The sequence below is a fragment of the Oncorhynchus mykiss genome, chromosome 15, assembly GCF_057628025.1.
Source record: "Oncorhynchus mykiss isolate SJ-2025 chromosome 15, ASM5762802v1, whole genome shotgun sequence".
In the NCBI taxonomy this organism is placed as follows: Eukaryota; Metazoa; Chordata; class Actinopteri; order Salmoniformes; family Salmonidae; genus Oncorhynchus; species Oncorhynchus mykiss.
This window is the reverse complement of record NC_143036.1, coordinates 3672501-3687188: the sequence shown is the minus strand read 5'-3', so window position 1 is coordinate 3687188 and position 14688 is coordinate 3672501. Positions and strand designations below refer to the sequence as shown.

The 14688-nt window shown below is 41.4% G+C and overlaps 1 long non-coding RNA gene across 1 annotated transcript in view; it reads right to left on the bottom strand.

Annotated features, from left to right (window-relative positions):
• Positions 1-1350: 1350 nt before the first annotated feature.
• Positions 1351-14688, bottom strand: part of LOC149977368 (uncharacterized) — a 29616-nt gene continuing 16278 nt past the window's right edge. The window contains exon 2 of the long non-coding RNA XR_016486526.1: positions 1351-1574. This is a non-coding gene — a long non-coding RNA (uncharacterized LOC149977368). The remainder of the gene's footprint in view (positions 1575-14688) is intronic.

Here is a 14688-nt window from a genome sequence, read left to right as displayed (position 1 = left end):
AATGTTACTATTCTGTATAAAGGAATGTTACTATTCTGTAAAACAGAATGTTACTATTCTGTATAACGGAATGTTACTATTCTGTATTAAGGAATGTTAATATTCTGTATTAAGGAATGTTACTATTCTGTATAACGGAATGTTACTATTCTGTATAAAGGAATGTTACTATTCTGTATAACATAATGTTACTATTCTGTTTTAAGGAATGTTACTATGCTGTATAAAGGCATGTTACTATTCTGTATAACGGAATGTTACTATGCTGTATAAAGGCATGTTACTATTCTGTATAACATAATGTTACTATTCTGTATAAAGAAATGTTACTATTCTGTATAACATAATGTTACTATTCTGTATTAAGGAATGTTACTATGCTGTATGAAGGAATGTTACTATTCTGTATAACATAATGTTACTATTCTGTATAAAGGCATGTTACTATTCTGTATAACATAATGTTACTATTCTGTATAAAGGCATGGCATTATTATGTATGCATTCAAATATAACATCCTTATTCTCAAGACTGTGAGGTTAATTAATGTTTCAGGGACCATTTACATTTTCATAATTGATTGAATCACTTTTGGTAGGTCATGTTGTTATTCTTTTAGTGATTGAATTCTGTCCCCTCTGACTGAATGCATCACCCTCAAGGTAATTAAATTATTTTATCACTCTTATTAAATTATACCCCACTACACTTAGTGTGGGCAAGCCAATTCCACTGTCCGGGATCCCATTAAATGGGAAATAGCAGTTGAATGTGAAGTTGGTTAATAGTTTTTTTGCAACTATCCATGATGTGTCATCTGTATATACACTCTGGGAAACATGACTCTCTGTAAAACATCCATTTCAGCAAGCAGGTCTCATTTGAATTGTTTCGTTTCTCTCACTTCACTGTTAGAAACCAGAATGCTTGAAATGTAAAGCTGCCGACTAATTACTTTTAAACCCCTCTGCAGTTCGGCGTGCATTTTTTCCGACGGCTTCGTGTACCAACTCGACAGTGGCTTCGGTCGATTTGACGCTGTGTCAGTTTCAATCACAGTTACTTTATAGACTCTCCACCTCCTGCTGAGCAGAAATATGATTTCCCCACAAGCTGGAATTCATATTAGCATTACAAAAATCCTATGTGATAATCACGAAATGCAATGAAAGAGAGAAGAGAGAAAAATGGGTCATATCAAACAACAGAGGTTTCTCTCTCTTTTAATCTACACAGAGGACTTTCTTTGTTGTTTTTTGTGGGGGATGTGATTTTGTTGTTGTATTTTTGACAGTCTTTGAATAACCCTAATTCAAGCTGTGTCACTAAAAAAAAAAAAATCAGAAACATAGACTGACTTTTATTTATTTTTCCAACGCTCTCGATCTCTGCCGCACGGAAACATTGTGAAAACAGCAATGTGCTTCGTCTGCAGGTTGAAACACGCCTTTTGATTGAAATAGTCAGAGAGCCGTGCTTGTCCTCCAGGCCTGTTACACCGTCAGACTCTCTCCAGCAGCCTGATGCATCACCCTACGGAACTGCACCCTGCAGGATACAGTGGATAAATGCCCTGCAATAAAATAAAACAATCAGAACATTCTATCTTCAGCGGTAACCAATCCTGTGTGTGGGTTTGTGTGTGGGTTTGTGTGTGGGTCTGTGTGTGGGTTTGTGTGTGGGTTTGTGTGTGGGTTCCCTTGGGTCTCAGATCAGGTTTAGCCATTCATAAGAAATAAAATATGCTCCTAAATCAACTTGATTTTAGCAGAATATTATATTCTGTTATTTATTTTTTAAACATTACAGAAGTTTTGTGAGTGCATTTTTACCTTCCTTTTCTCTCATGTAGGATATTCCGTCAATCAAGCTGCTTGCATGGGAAACATGCATTTTCTGTGTCCGTCTAATCTCAGTATTTTGACCGAGCCGACCAAGCTTTATTTGTGGCAACATTACAATATCTAAAGTATTGTGTTTTATGAATGCAGATTAACTTGATTTTGAAAAAGGCTCCTTAGAAAAGCTGTGTTAACCACACAGCACGGTCCCTCAGAACCAGTGTGTTAACCACACAGCACGGTCCCTCAGAACCAGTGTGTTAACCACACGGCACGGCCCCTCAGAACCAGTGTGTTAACCACACGGCACGGCCCCTCAGAACCAGTGTGTTAACCACACAGCACGGTCCCTCAGAACCAGTGTGTTAACCACACAGCACGGCCCCTCAGAACCAGTGTGTTAACCACACGGCACGGCCCCTCAGAACCAGTGTGTTAACCACACAGCACGGTCCCTCAGAACCAGTGTGTTAACCACACAGCACGGTCCCTCAGAACCAGTGTGTTAACCACACAGCACGGTCCCTCAGAACCAGTGTGTTAACCACACAGCACGGTCCCTCAGAACCAGTGTGTTAACCACACAGCACGGTCCACCAGAACCAGTGTGTTAACCACACAGCACGGTCCCTCAGAACCAGTGTGTTAACCACACAGCACGGTCCCTCAGAACCAGTGTGTTAACCACACAGCACGGCCCCTCAGAACCAGTGTGTTAACCACACAGCACGGTCCCTCAGAACCAGTGTGTTAACCACACAGCACGGCCCCTCAGAACCAGTGTGTTAACCACACAGCACGGCCCCTCAGAACCAGTGTGTTAACCACACAGCACGGCCCCTCAGAACCAGTGTGTTAACCACACAGCACGGTCCCTCAGAACCAGTGTGTTAACCACACAGCACGGTCCCTCAGAACCAGTGTGTTAACCACACAGCACGGCCCCTCAGAACCAGTGTGTTAACCACACAGCACGGCCCCTCAGAACCAGTGTGTTAACCACACAGCACGGTCCCTCAGAACCAGTGTGTTAACCACACAGCACGGCCCCTCAGAACCAGTGTGTTAACCACACAGCACGGTCCCTCAGAACCAGTGTGTTAACCACACAGCACGGTCCCTCAGAACCAGTGTGTTAACCACACAGCACGGCCCCTCAGAACCAGTGTGTTAACCACACAGCACGGTCCCTCAGAACCAGTGTGTTAACCACACAGCACGGTCCCTCAGAACCAGTGTGTTAACCACACAGCACGGTCCCTCAGAACCAGTGTGTTAACCACACAGCACGGTCCCTCAGAACCAGTGTGTTAACCAGACAGTATGGTTCAACCAGAACCAATGTTAACCAGACAGTATGGTTCAACCAGAACCAATGTTAACCAGACAGCACGCCCACATGCTCTGAGTTCAATCAGTTTGTTAGTCCACATCTTCACCAGATGCAGTAATGAGATCATCATCTAGATTACTGACCAGGGTCTTGGTTGGAGACATAATGTAGTGTAGACTACCGACCAGGGTCTTGGTTGGAGACATAATGTAGTGTAGACTACCGACCAGGGTCCTGGTTTGAGACATAATGTAGTGTAGACTACCGACCAGGGTCCTGGTTGGAGACATAATGTAGTGTAGACTACCGACCAGGGTCCTGGTTGGAGACATAATGTAGTGTAGACTACCGACCAGGGTCCTGGTTGGAGACATAATGTAGTGTAGACTACCGACCAGGGTCCTGGTTGGAGACATAATGTAGTGTAGACTACCGACCAGGGTCCTGGTTGGAGACATAATGTAGTGTAGACTACCGACCAGGGTCCTGGTTGGAGACATAATGTAGTGTAGACTACCGACCAGGGTCCTGGTTGGAGACATAATGTAGTGTAGACTACCGACCAGGGTCCTGGTTGGAGACATAATGTAGTGTAGACTACCGACCAGGGTCCTGGTTGGAGACATAATGTAGTGTAGACTACCGACCAGGGTCCTGGTTGGAGACATAATGTAGTGTAGACTACCGACCAGGGTCCTGGTTGGAGACATAATGTAGTGTAGACTACCGACCAGGGTCCTGGTTGGAGACATAATGTAGTGTAGACTACCGACCAGGGTCCTGGTTGGAGACATAATGTAGTGTAGACTACCGACCAGGGTCCTGGTTGGAGACATAATGTAGTTTAGACTACCGACCAGGGTCCTGGTTGGAGACATAATGTAGTGTAGACTACCGACCAGGGTCCTGGTTGGAGACATGTTGTTAATGCCTTCCCCCCCGCTGAAAGCGTGTGCGTGTGCGTGCGTGCGCGGGCGTGCGTGCGTGCGTGTGTGTGTGTGTGTGTGTGACTTTGAGTGTAATGCACGTACGTCCATCGTAACATTTTAATATTAGCGGTGTGGCATTTCCGTCTTTAATCAAATGTTAAGTGTATCAGTTCCTGCATTAATTTGATTCATTGGGACTGAATTGTTGTGGCGTCTAGTGTTGGCAACTATATATCTCAGACATTGGATCAATTTACACTCTTTCAGATGATGAATTGTGAGTTAAAATCCCATGTCACTGGAAGACTTCGATAGGTTAAGGATTGTTCTCTTTTATCCATCATTACCAGACAGACAACTCATCTAGATCTGCTTACAGATGTGTGTGTGTGTGTGTGTGTGTGTGTTGGTTCTTCTATCCTTGTTGGGACCTAAAATCCCCAAATGTTCCCACAAGAATAGTAAACCAAGGAATATTCTCCCTCATGGAGACATTACCCACGTCCCCTTCAGGTCAAAGGATATTTGAAGCTAAGGGGTTAGGTTAAAGGTTAAGGGTTAAGTTAAGGGTTAGGTTTAGGGTTACAATTAGGGCTCGGAAAAAGTAAAAGATAAGTGGTTAGGTTTAAGTTCAGGGTTTGGTTTAAGGTTAGGGTTAGGTTTAAGGATAGGGTTAGGTTTAAGTTCAGGGTTTGGTTTAAGGTTAGGGTTAGGTTTAAGGTTAGGGTTAGGTTTAAGTTCAGGGTTAGGTTTAAGGTTAGGGTTAGGTTTAAGGTTAGGGTTAGGTTTAAGTTCAGGGTTTGGTTTAAGGTTAGGGTTAGGTTTAAGGATAGGGTTAGGTTTAAGGATAGGGTTAGGTTTAAGTTCAGGGTTTGTGTTAAGGTTAGGTTAGGTTTAAGGATAAGGTTTAAGTTCAGGGTTTGGGTTAAGGTTAGGGTTAGGTTTAGGGTTAGGTTAAGGGTTAGGGTTACGGTTAGGGTTAGGGTTACAATTAGGGCTTGGAAAAAGTAAAAGATAAGTGGTTAGGTTTAAGTTCAGGGTTAGGTTTAAGGATAGGGTTAGGTTTAAATTCAGGGTTTCGGATAAGGTTAGGGTTAGGTTTAAGGATAGGGTTAGGTTTAAGGATAGGGTTAGGTTTAAGTTCAGGGTTTGGGTTAAGGTTAGGGTTAGGTTTAAGGATAGGGTTAGGTTTAAATTCAGGGTTTCGGATAAGGTTAGGGTTAGGTTTAAGGATAGGGTTAGGTTTAAGTTCAGGGTTTCGGTTAAGGTTAGGGTCAGGTTTAAGGATAGGGTTAGGTTTAAGTTCAGGGTTTGGGTTAAGGTCAGGGTTAGGTTTAAGAATAGGGTTAGGTTTAAATTCAGGGTTTGGGTTAAAGTTAAGAGTTATGTTTAAGATCAGGGTTTGGTTAAGGTTAGGGTTAGGTTTAAGGATAGGGTTAGGTTTAAATTCAGGGTTTGGGATAAGGTTAGGGTTAGCTTTAAGTTTAGTGTTTGGGTTAAGGTTACAATAACGGTTAGGGAAAATAGGTTTTTGAATGGAAATTAATTTTAGGGCCCCAATAAGATAGAAGAACATTATTGTGTGTGTGTGTGTGTGTGTGTGTGTGTGTGTGTGTGTGTGTGTGTGTGTGTGTGTGTGTGTGTGTGTGTGTGTGGGTGTGTGTGTGTGTGTGTGTGTGTGTGTGTGTGTGTGTGTGCATCTTCTATGGTGTGAGTGGAAAACCTTCATATATCAATGCAGAAACAGTTCTTTGTGTTTAGGTCCTATTTAATACTATACCTCTGGGCTGAGTGTTTAGTGACTATACCTCTGGGCTGAGTGTTTAGTGACTATACCTCTGGGCTGAGTGTTTAATACTATACCTCTGGGCTGAGTGATTAATACTATACCGCTGGGCTGAGTGATTAATACTATACCGCTGGGCTGAGTGTTTAGTGACTATACCTCTGGGCTGAGTGTTTAATACTATACCTCTGGGCTGAGTGTGTAGTTACTATAACTCTGGGTTGAGTGTTTAATACTATACATCTGGGCTTAGTGTTTAATACTATACCTCTGGGCTGAGTGTTTAATAATATACCTCTGGGCTGAGTGTTTAGTTACTATACCTCTGGGCTGAGTGTTTAGTTACTATACCTCTGGGCTGAGTGTTTAGTGACTATACCTCTGGGATGAGTGTTTAGTGACTATACCTCTGGGCTGAGTGTTCAGTGACTATATCTCTGGGCTGAGTGTTTAATACTATACCTCTGGGCTGAGTGTTTAGTGTCTATTCCTCTGGGCTGAGTGTTTAGTGTCTATTCCTCTGGGCTGAGTGTTTAGTGACTATTCCTCTGGGCTGAGTGTTTAGTTACTATACCTCTGGGCTGAGTGTTCAGTGACTATATCTCTGGGCTGAGTGTTTAATACTATACCTCTGGGCTGAGTGTTTAATACTATACCTCTGGGCTGAGTGTTTAATACTATACCTCTGGGCTGAGTGTTTAATACTATACCTCTGGGCTGAGTGTTTAGTTACTATACCTCTGGGCTGAGTGTTTAGTGACTATTCCTCTGGGCTGAGTGTTTAATACTATACCTCTGGGCTGAGTGTTTAATTCTATACCTCTGGGCTGAGTGTTTAATGCTATACCTCTGGGCTGAGTGTTTAATACTATACCTCTAGGCTGAGTGTTTAGTGACTATTCCTCTGGGCTGAGTATTTAGTTACTAAATTTACTTAACAGGTGCTGTTTCCAGTTATTTTATTTTTAGAATTGTAAGTAAGGAAGTTTTTGTCCAGCTGACCTAAAGTCAGGGTTTATCCGGCTGAAGCAGCAGTCTTGAGACATGAACCGAGTCTCGATTGGAGAGAGGAAATCAATCTAATACAGAGAATAAGTCAAATATCTGACAATAACTTATCGTTTGTCAGATTGGACGAAATTGTTCCGCAGGATTCGGTGTGTGTTGTCAAGTGTGTGCTTGACTCTGTGCGTTCATGCGTGTTTGTGTATATGTGTGTGTGAGCCTTAGCGTGTGTTTTGGAGAGGGTGGTGAATATGACAAGGTGGGATCTGTTACAACAATATAATTAGAATATTTTATGTCAACAAGACAACTTTAGATTTAACAGGGTGTCAGCGCCGTGTGTATAGGTGGCAAGGAAGTCAGGTGCAGGAGAGTCGAAATAGAGTGCTTCTACACCTGCATTGCTTGTTGTTTGGGGTTTTAGGCTGGGTTTCTGTACAGCCCTTTGAGATATCAGCTGATGTACGAAGGGCTTTATAAATAAATTTGATTTGATTTGATATGATTTTGAGTGTAAATGGAGTCTTAGGGATCCCTTTTGGGAACATCCCCTCCCACGTTCAGCTGGACCGTGACGCATGGAACGCAAAAATATTCTTAGAAATATTTAACCTCCACACATTAACAAGTCCAATACCTCAAATGAAAGATAAACACCTTGTTCATCTACCCATCAAGTCAGATTTTTTAAATGTTTTACGGCGAAAACACACCACATATTTATATTAGACCACCACCGAAACGAAGACAAGAGGCAGCCATTTTGTCCCAGAAAATATAAAATTATAAAAGCAGGATTAAAAAATAAATAATTCACTAACCTTTTGAAAATCTTCATCAGATGACAGTAATAGGACATGTTACACAGTACATTTTTTTTTTTTCAATAATATGCCATTTATATCCATAAATGTCCATTTACATTGAATTCATGTTCAGAAAATACTCAAAAATGTCAGCAGGAAATCTAGGTAGCGCGGCAAGATAACGTAAATAGACATCATAAACTTTGACTAAATATACATGTTCTACATATAGTTAGAAAGATACACTGCTTCTTTATGCAACCGCTTTGTTACATTTATTTTTAACGTTACAGAAATCGCTCACTATTCAATATTCTGAGACGGCGCTCAGATATAAGCTATATTTCTCCGCTATGTTGGAGTCAACAGAAACACAGATTTCAGCATAAATATTCCCTTACCTTTGATGGTCTTCGTTCAGAATGTTCTGGAAGGCTTCATACTTACCCAAAACATCGTTTGGTTTCAAGTCTTGTGTCTTTGTATTAGCTACTGCTAACAATATCAGCTGAAATGCACTCAAAATGTCCTCTGGTCCGGAAAAGTTGCGCATCAAAACTTCAAAATTACATATTATATGTCGACTAAACAGGTCAAACTAAGTGCAGAATCAAGCTTTAGGATGTTATAGACATACTAAACAATTTTCAATTCCACCGGTCATTGTTAGTTCTCCTCCGGAGTGCTGGAACAAAGGAATGGCTGTGACCAATTCGCGCCCTAACGCACAGGTATTTTCTCGCGGCACTCACTCAATTCACTCCCATAGGGCCAAAACTCGCAGGATTTGAACGATTAAACGCTCTACAGAATGAGGACATCTAGTGGAAGACATAGAAAGTGTCCCCAGATCCATAGCTGGTTGGGAAGGGTGGGGGCGATGACGTCAAAGTTGCCCTAACTTTCATGACCACAAAACTAGTTTGGAAGAATGCCTGCCCTGTGAGTTCTGCTATACTTACAGACATAATTCCAACGGTTTTAGAAGCTTTAGAGTGTTTTCTATCCAATAATAATATTATATGCATATATTAGCAATTTTGGACAGATTTTTTTTCAGTTTACTATGGGCACGCAATTCTTCCAAAGGGGGCAGTAGTCAGCCCTATCTTTAACAGGTTTTAATAAATGTCCACAGAACATGCTCCATAACACTAAACAGTACAGACATGAACAAACATGGGTACGAGGAACCGTCGCGCACCAACACAATAAAGAAACAACACTGACAATAAAACAATCTCTGACAAAGACATGAGGGGAAACAGAGGGTTAAATACACAACAGGTAATGAATGGGATTGAAAACAGGTGTGTGGGAAGACAAGACAAAACCAATGGAAAATGAAAAATGGATCAATGATGGCTAGAAGGCCGGTGACGTCGAACGCCGAGCACCGCCCGAACGAGGAGAGGCAACGACTTCGGCAGCTCTTCTGAATTACCCTGTGTCACGACTTCTGCCGAAGTCGTTGCCTCTCCTTGTTCGGGCGGTGCTCGGCGTTCGACGTCACCGGCCTTCTAGCCATCATCCCACAAGGTGGGATCTGTTACAACATTATAATTAGAATATTTTGTGTCAACAAGACAACTTTAGCTTTAATTCAGGAGAATACATTACAAAGCAGGATCTAAGGAGTCAGGATACATTTAGGTAGCCAGCTAACTTTGATAAACACAGATATAACTATTGATTTTCTGGCTCATTAAAAAGCGAAATTACGAGACGTGTTTTTGGTTGTTGAGTCAATTAGAACATTTATGGCTTATTTAATTTTTTTATGAACTAATTTTAGAATATTTATGCAAGTTAGTAGTCTAACTCATTGAAGTTTCTCTGTAGTTTACCCCTCTACAGTATACCTCTCTGTAGTATACCTCTCTGTAGTATATATCTCTGTAGTATACCTCTCTATAGTATACCTCTCTGTAGTATACCCCTCTGTAGTATACCTCTCTGTAGTATACCTCTCTGTAGTATACATCTCTGTAGTATACCTCTCTGTAGTATACCCCTCTGTAGTATACCTCTCTATAGTATACCTCTCTGTAGTATATATCTCTATAGTATACCTCTCTGTAGTATACCTCTCTGTAGTATACCTCTCTGTAGTATACCCCTCTGTAGTATACCTCTCTGTAGTATACCTCTCTGTAGTATACCTCTCTGTAGTATACCCCTCTATAGTATACCTCTCTGTAGTTTACCTCTCTGTAGTATACATCTCTGTAGTATACACCTATGTAGTATACATCTCTGTAGTATACCTCTCTGTAGTATACCCCTATGTAGTATACCTCTCTGTAACATTCAACCCTGTAGTATACCTCTCTGTAGTATACCCCTATGTAGTATACCTCTCTGTAGTTTACCTCTCTGTAGTATACCCCTATGTAGTATACCTCTCTGTAACATTCAACCCTGTAGTATACCTCTCTGTAGCATACCCCTATGTAGTATACCTCTCTGTAGTATACCTCTCTGTGGTACACCCCTCTGTAGTATACCTCTCTATAGTATACCCCTATGTGGTATACCTCTCTGTAACATTCAAACCTGTAGTATACCCCTCTGTAGTATACCTCTCTATAGTATACCCCTATGTAGTATACCTCTCTGTAACATTCAACCCTGTAGTATACCTCTCTGTAGTTTACCTCTCTGTAGTATACCCCTATGTAGTATACCTCTCTGTAACATTCAACCCTGTAGTATACCTCTCTGTAGTTTACCTCTCTGTAGTATACCCCTATGTAGTATACCTCTCTGTAACATTCAACCCTGTAGTATACCTCTCTGTAACATTCAACCCTGTAGTATACCCTTATATAGTATACCTCTCTGTAACATTCAACCCTTTAGTGTACCTCTCTGTAGTATACCTCTCTGTAGTATACCTCTCTGTAACATTCAACCCTGTAGTATACCTCTCTGTAACATTCAACCCTGTAGTGTACCTCTCTGTAGTATACCTCTCTGTAACATTCAACCATGTAGTATACCTCTCTGTAGTATACCTCTCTGTAACATTCAACCCTGTAGTATACCTTCGTATCATATTAACGTTCATTCATTAACGCATTCTATTTTCAGTTGAACTATGTTCGTGTCCCGAGGTACTGTAGATACACTGTGTGCAAAAACACCACAAACACGTCCCTGATGATGAGTTGCTCACCCTTGTCACCCTTCAGAACAGCCTGTATTCATAGTATCTTGTTATTTTCTCACCCTGTATCTGTGTTTCCTTGTTATTTAGGATCAGTCCTCTCTGAGTTTCATATCGTTCTATAGTGTTCTGGGCTGTTGCTCAATTTCTCATCCTGTTATCTCTCTTTCCCCCCTTGTGATCACTATCCACTTGCTATCTCTCTATCTGTCCCTACTATCTCTCTATCTGTCCATGCTATCTCTCTATCTGCCACTGCTATCTCTCTATCTGTCCCTACTATCTCTCTATCTGTCCATGCTATCTCTCTGTCTGCCACTACTATCTCTCTATCTGTCCATGCTATTTCTCTATCTGCCACTACTATCTCTCTATATGTCCCTGCTGTCTCTCTATATGTCCCTGCTATCTCTCTATCTGTCCCTGCTATCTCTCTATCTGTCACTACGATTCAATTCAATTCAATTCAAGGACTTTATTGGCATGGGAAACATGTGTTAACATTGCCAAAGCAAGTGAGGTAGACAACATACAAAGTGAATATATAAAGTGAAAAACAACAAAAATTAACAGTAAACATTACACATACAGAGGTTTCAAAACAGTAAAGACATTACAAATGTTATATTATATATATATACAGTGTTTTAACAATGTACAAATGGTTAAAGGACACAGGATAAAATAAATAAGCATAAATATGGGTTGTATTTACAATGGTGTGTGTTCTTCACTGGTTGCCCTTTTCGCGTGGCAACAGGTCACAAATCTTGCTGCTGTGATGGCACACTGTGGAATTTCACCCAGTAGATATGGGAGTTTTTCAAAATTGGATTTGTTTTCGAATTCTTTGTGGATCTGTGTAATCTGAGGGAAATATGTCTCTCTAATATGGTCATACATTGGGCAGGAGGTTAGGAAGTGCAGCTCAGTTTCCACCTCATTTTTGTGGGCAGTGAGCACATAGCCTGTCTTCTCTTGAGAGCCATGTCTGCCTACGGCGGCCTTTCTCAATAGCAAGGCTATGCTCACTGAGTCTGTACATAGTCAAAGCTTTCCTTAATTTTGGGTCAGTCACAGTGGTCAGGTTTTCTGCCACTGTGTACTCTCTGTTTAGGGCCAAATAGCATTCTAGTTTGCTCTGTTTTTTTGTTAATTCTTTCCAATGTGTCAAGTAATTATCTTTTTGTTTTCTCATGATTTGGTTGGGTCTAATTGTGCTGTTGTCCTGGGGCTCTGTAGGGTGTGTTTGTGTTTGTGAACAGAGCCCCAGGACCAGCTTGCTTAGGGGACTCTTCTCCAGGTTCATCTCTCTGTAGGTGATGGCTTTGTTATGGAAGGTTTGTGAATCGCTTCCTTTTAGGTGGTTGTAGAATTTAACGGCTCTTTTCTGGATTTTGATAATTAGTTGGTATCGGCCTAATTCTGCTCTGCATGCATTATTTGGTGTTCTACGTTGTACACGGAGGATATTTTTGCTGAATTCTGCCTGCAGAGTCTCAATTTGGTGTTTGTCCCATTTTGTGAAGTCTTGGTTGGTGAGCGGACCCCAAACCTCACAACCATAAAGGGCAATGGGCTCTATGACTGATTCAAGTATTTTTAGCCAAATCCTAATTGGTATGTTGAAACTTATGTTTCTTTTGATGGCATAGAATGCCCTTCTTGCCTTGTCTCTCAGATCGTTCACAGCTTTGTGGACGTTACCTGTGGAGCTGATGTTTAGGCCAAGGTATGTATAGTTTTTTGTGTGCTCTAGGGCAACAGTGTCTAGATGGAATTTGTATTTGTGGTCCTGGTGACTGGACCTTTTTTGGAACACCATTATTTTGGTCTTACTGAGATTTACTGTCAGGGCCCAGGTCTGACAGAATCTGTGCATAAGGTCTAGGTGCTGCTGTAGGCCCTCCTTGGTTGGTGACAGAAGCACCAGATCATCGGCAAACAGCAGACATTTGACTTCGGATTCTAGCAGGGGGAGGCCGGGTGCTGCAGACTTTTCTAGTGCCCGCGCCAATTCGTTGATATATATGTTGAAGAGGGTGGGGCTTAAGCTGCAACCCTGTCTAACCCCACGACCCTGTGGGAAGATGTGTGTTTTTTGCCAATTTTAACCGCACACTAGTTGTTTGTGTACATGGATTTTATAATGTCGTATGTTTTACCCCCAACACCACTTTCCATCAGTTTGTATAGCAGACCCTCATGCCAGATTGAGTCGAAGGCTTTTTTGAAATCAACAAAGCATGAGAAGACTTTGCCTTTGTTTTGGTTTGTTTGGTTGTCAATTAGGGCGTGCTGGGTGAATACATGGTCTGTTGTACGGTAATTTGGTAAAAAGCCAATTTGACATTTGCTCAGTACATTGTTTTCATTGAGGAAATGTACAAGTCTGCTGTTAATAATAATGCAGAGGATTTTCCCAAGGTTACTGTTGACACATATTCCACGGTAGTTATTGGGGTCAAATTTGTCTCCACTTTTGTGGATTGTGGTGATCAGTCCTTGGTTCCAAATATTGGGGAAGATGCCAGAGCTAAGTATGATGTTAAAGAGTTTTAGTATAGCCAATTGGAATTTGTTGTCTGTATATTTGATAATTTCATTGAGGATACCATCAACAACACAGGCCTTTTGGGTTGGAGGGTTTTTATTTTGTCCTGTAACTCATTCAATGTAATTGGAGAATCCAGTGGGTTCTGGTAGTCTTTAATAGTTGATTCTAAGATCTGTATTTGATCATGTATATGTTTTTGCTCTTTATTCTTTGTTATAGAGCCAAAAAGATTGGAGAAGTGGTTTACCCATACATCTCCATTTTGGATAGATAATTCTTTGTGTTGTTGTTTGTTTAGTGTTTTCCAATTTTCCCAGAAGTGGTTGGAGTCCATGGATTCTTCAATTGCATTGAGCTGATTTCTGACATGCTGTTCCTTCTTTTTCCGTAGTGTATTTCTGTATTGTTTTAGTGATTCACCATAGTGAAGGCGTACACTCAGGTTTTCCGGGTCTCTATGTTTTTGGTTTCTCAATTTCTTTCTTAGATTTTTGCATTCTTCATCAAACCATTTGTCATTATTGTTAATTTTCTTCGGTTTTCTATTTGAGATTTTTAGATTTGATAGGGAAGCTGAGAGGTCAAATATACTGTTAAGATTTTCTACTGCCAAGTTTACACCTTCACTATTACAGTGGAACGTTTTACCCAGGAAATTGTCTAAAAGGGATTGAATTTGTTGTTGCCTAATTGTTTTTTGGTAGGTTTCCAAACTGCATTCCTTCCATCTATAGCATTTCTTAATGTTACTCAGTTCCTTTGGCTTTGATGCCTCATGATTGAGTATTGCTCTGTTTAAGTAGACTGTGATTTTGCTGTGGTCTGATAGGGGTGTCAGTGGGCTGACTGTGAACGTTCTAAGAGACTCTGGGTTGAGGTCAGTGATAAAGTAGTCTACAGTACTACTGCCAAGAGATGAGCTATAGGTGTACCTACCATAGGAGTCCCCTCGAAGCCTACCGTTGACTATGTACATACCCAGCGTGCGACAGAGCTGCAGGAGTTGTGACCCGTTTTTGTTGGTTATGTTGACATAGTTGTGCCTAGGGAGGCACATGTGGGAGGGAATGCTGGACCATCTTCCAGGCAGGTGTTTGTCCCCCTGTGTGCTGAGGGTGTCAGGTTCTTTACCTGTCTGGCATTTAGGCTCCCACAGACTAGTACATGTCCCTGGGCCTGGAAATGATTGATTTCCCCCTCCAGGATGGAGAAGCTGTCTTCATTAAAGATGGCATTTTTAGTGGGGGGATATAGGTAGCAC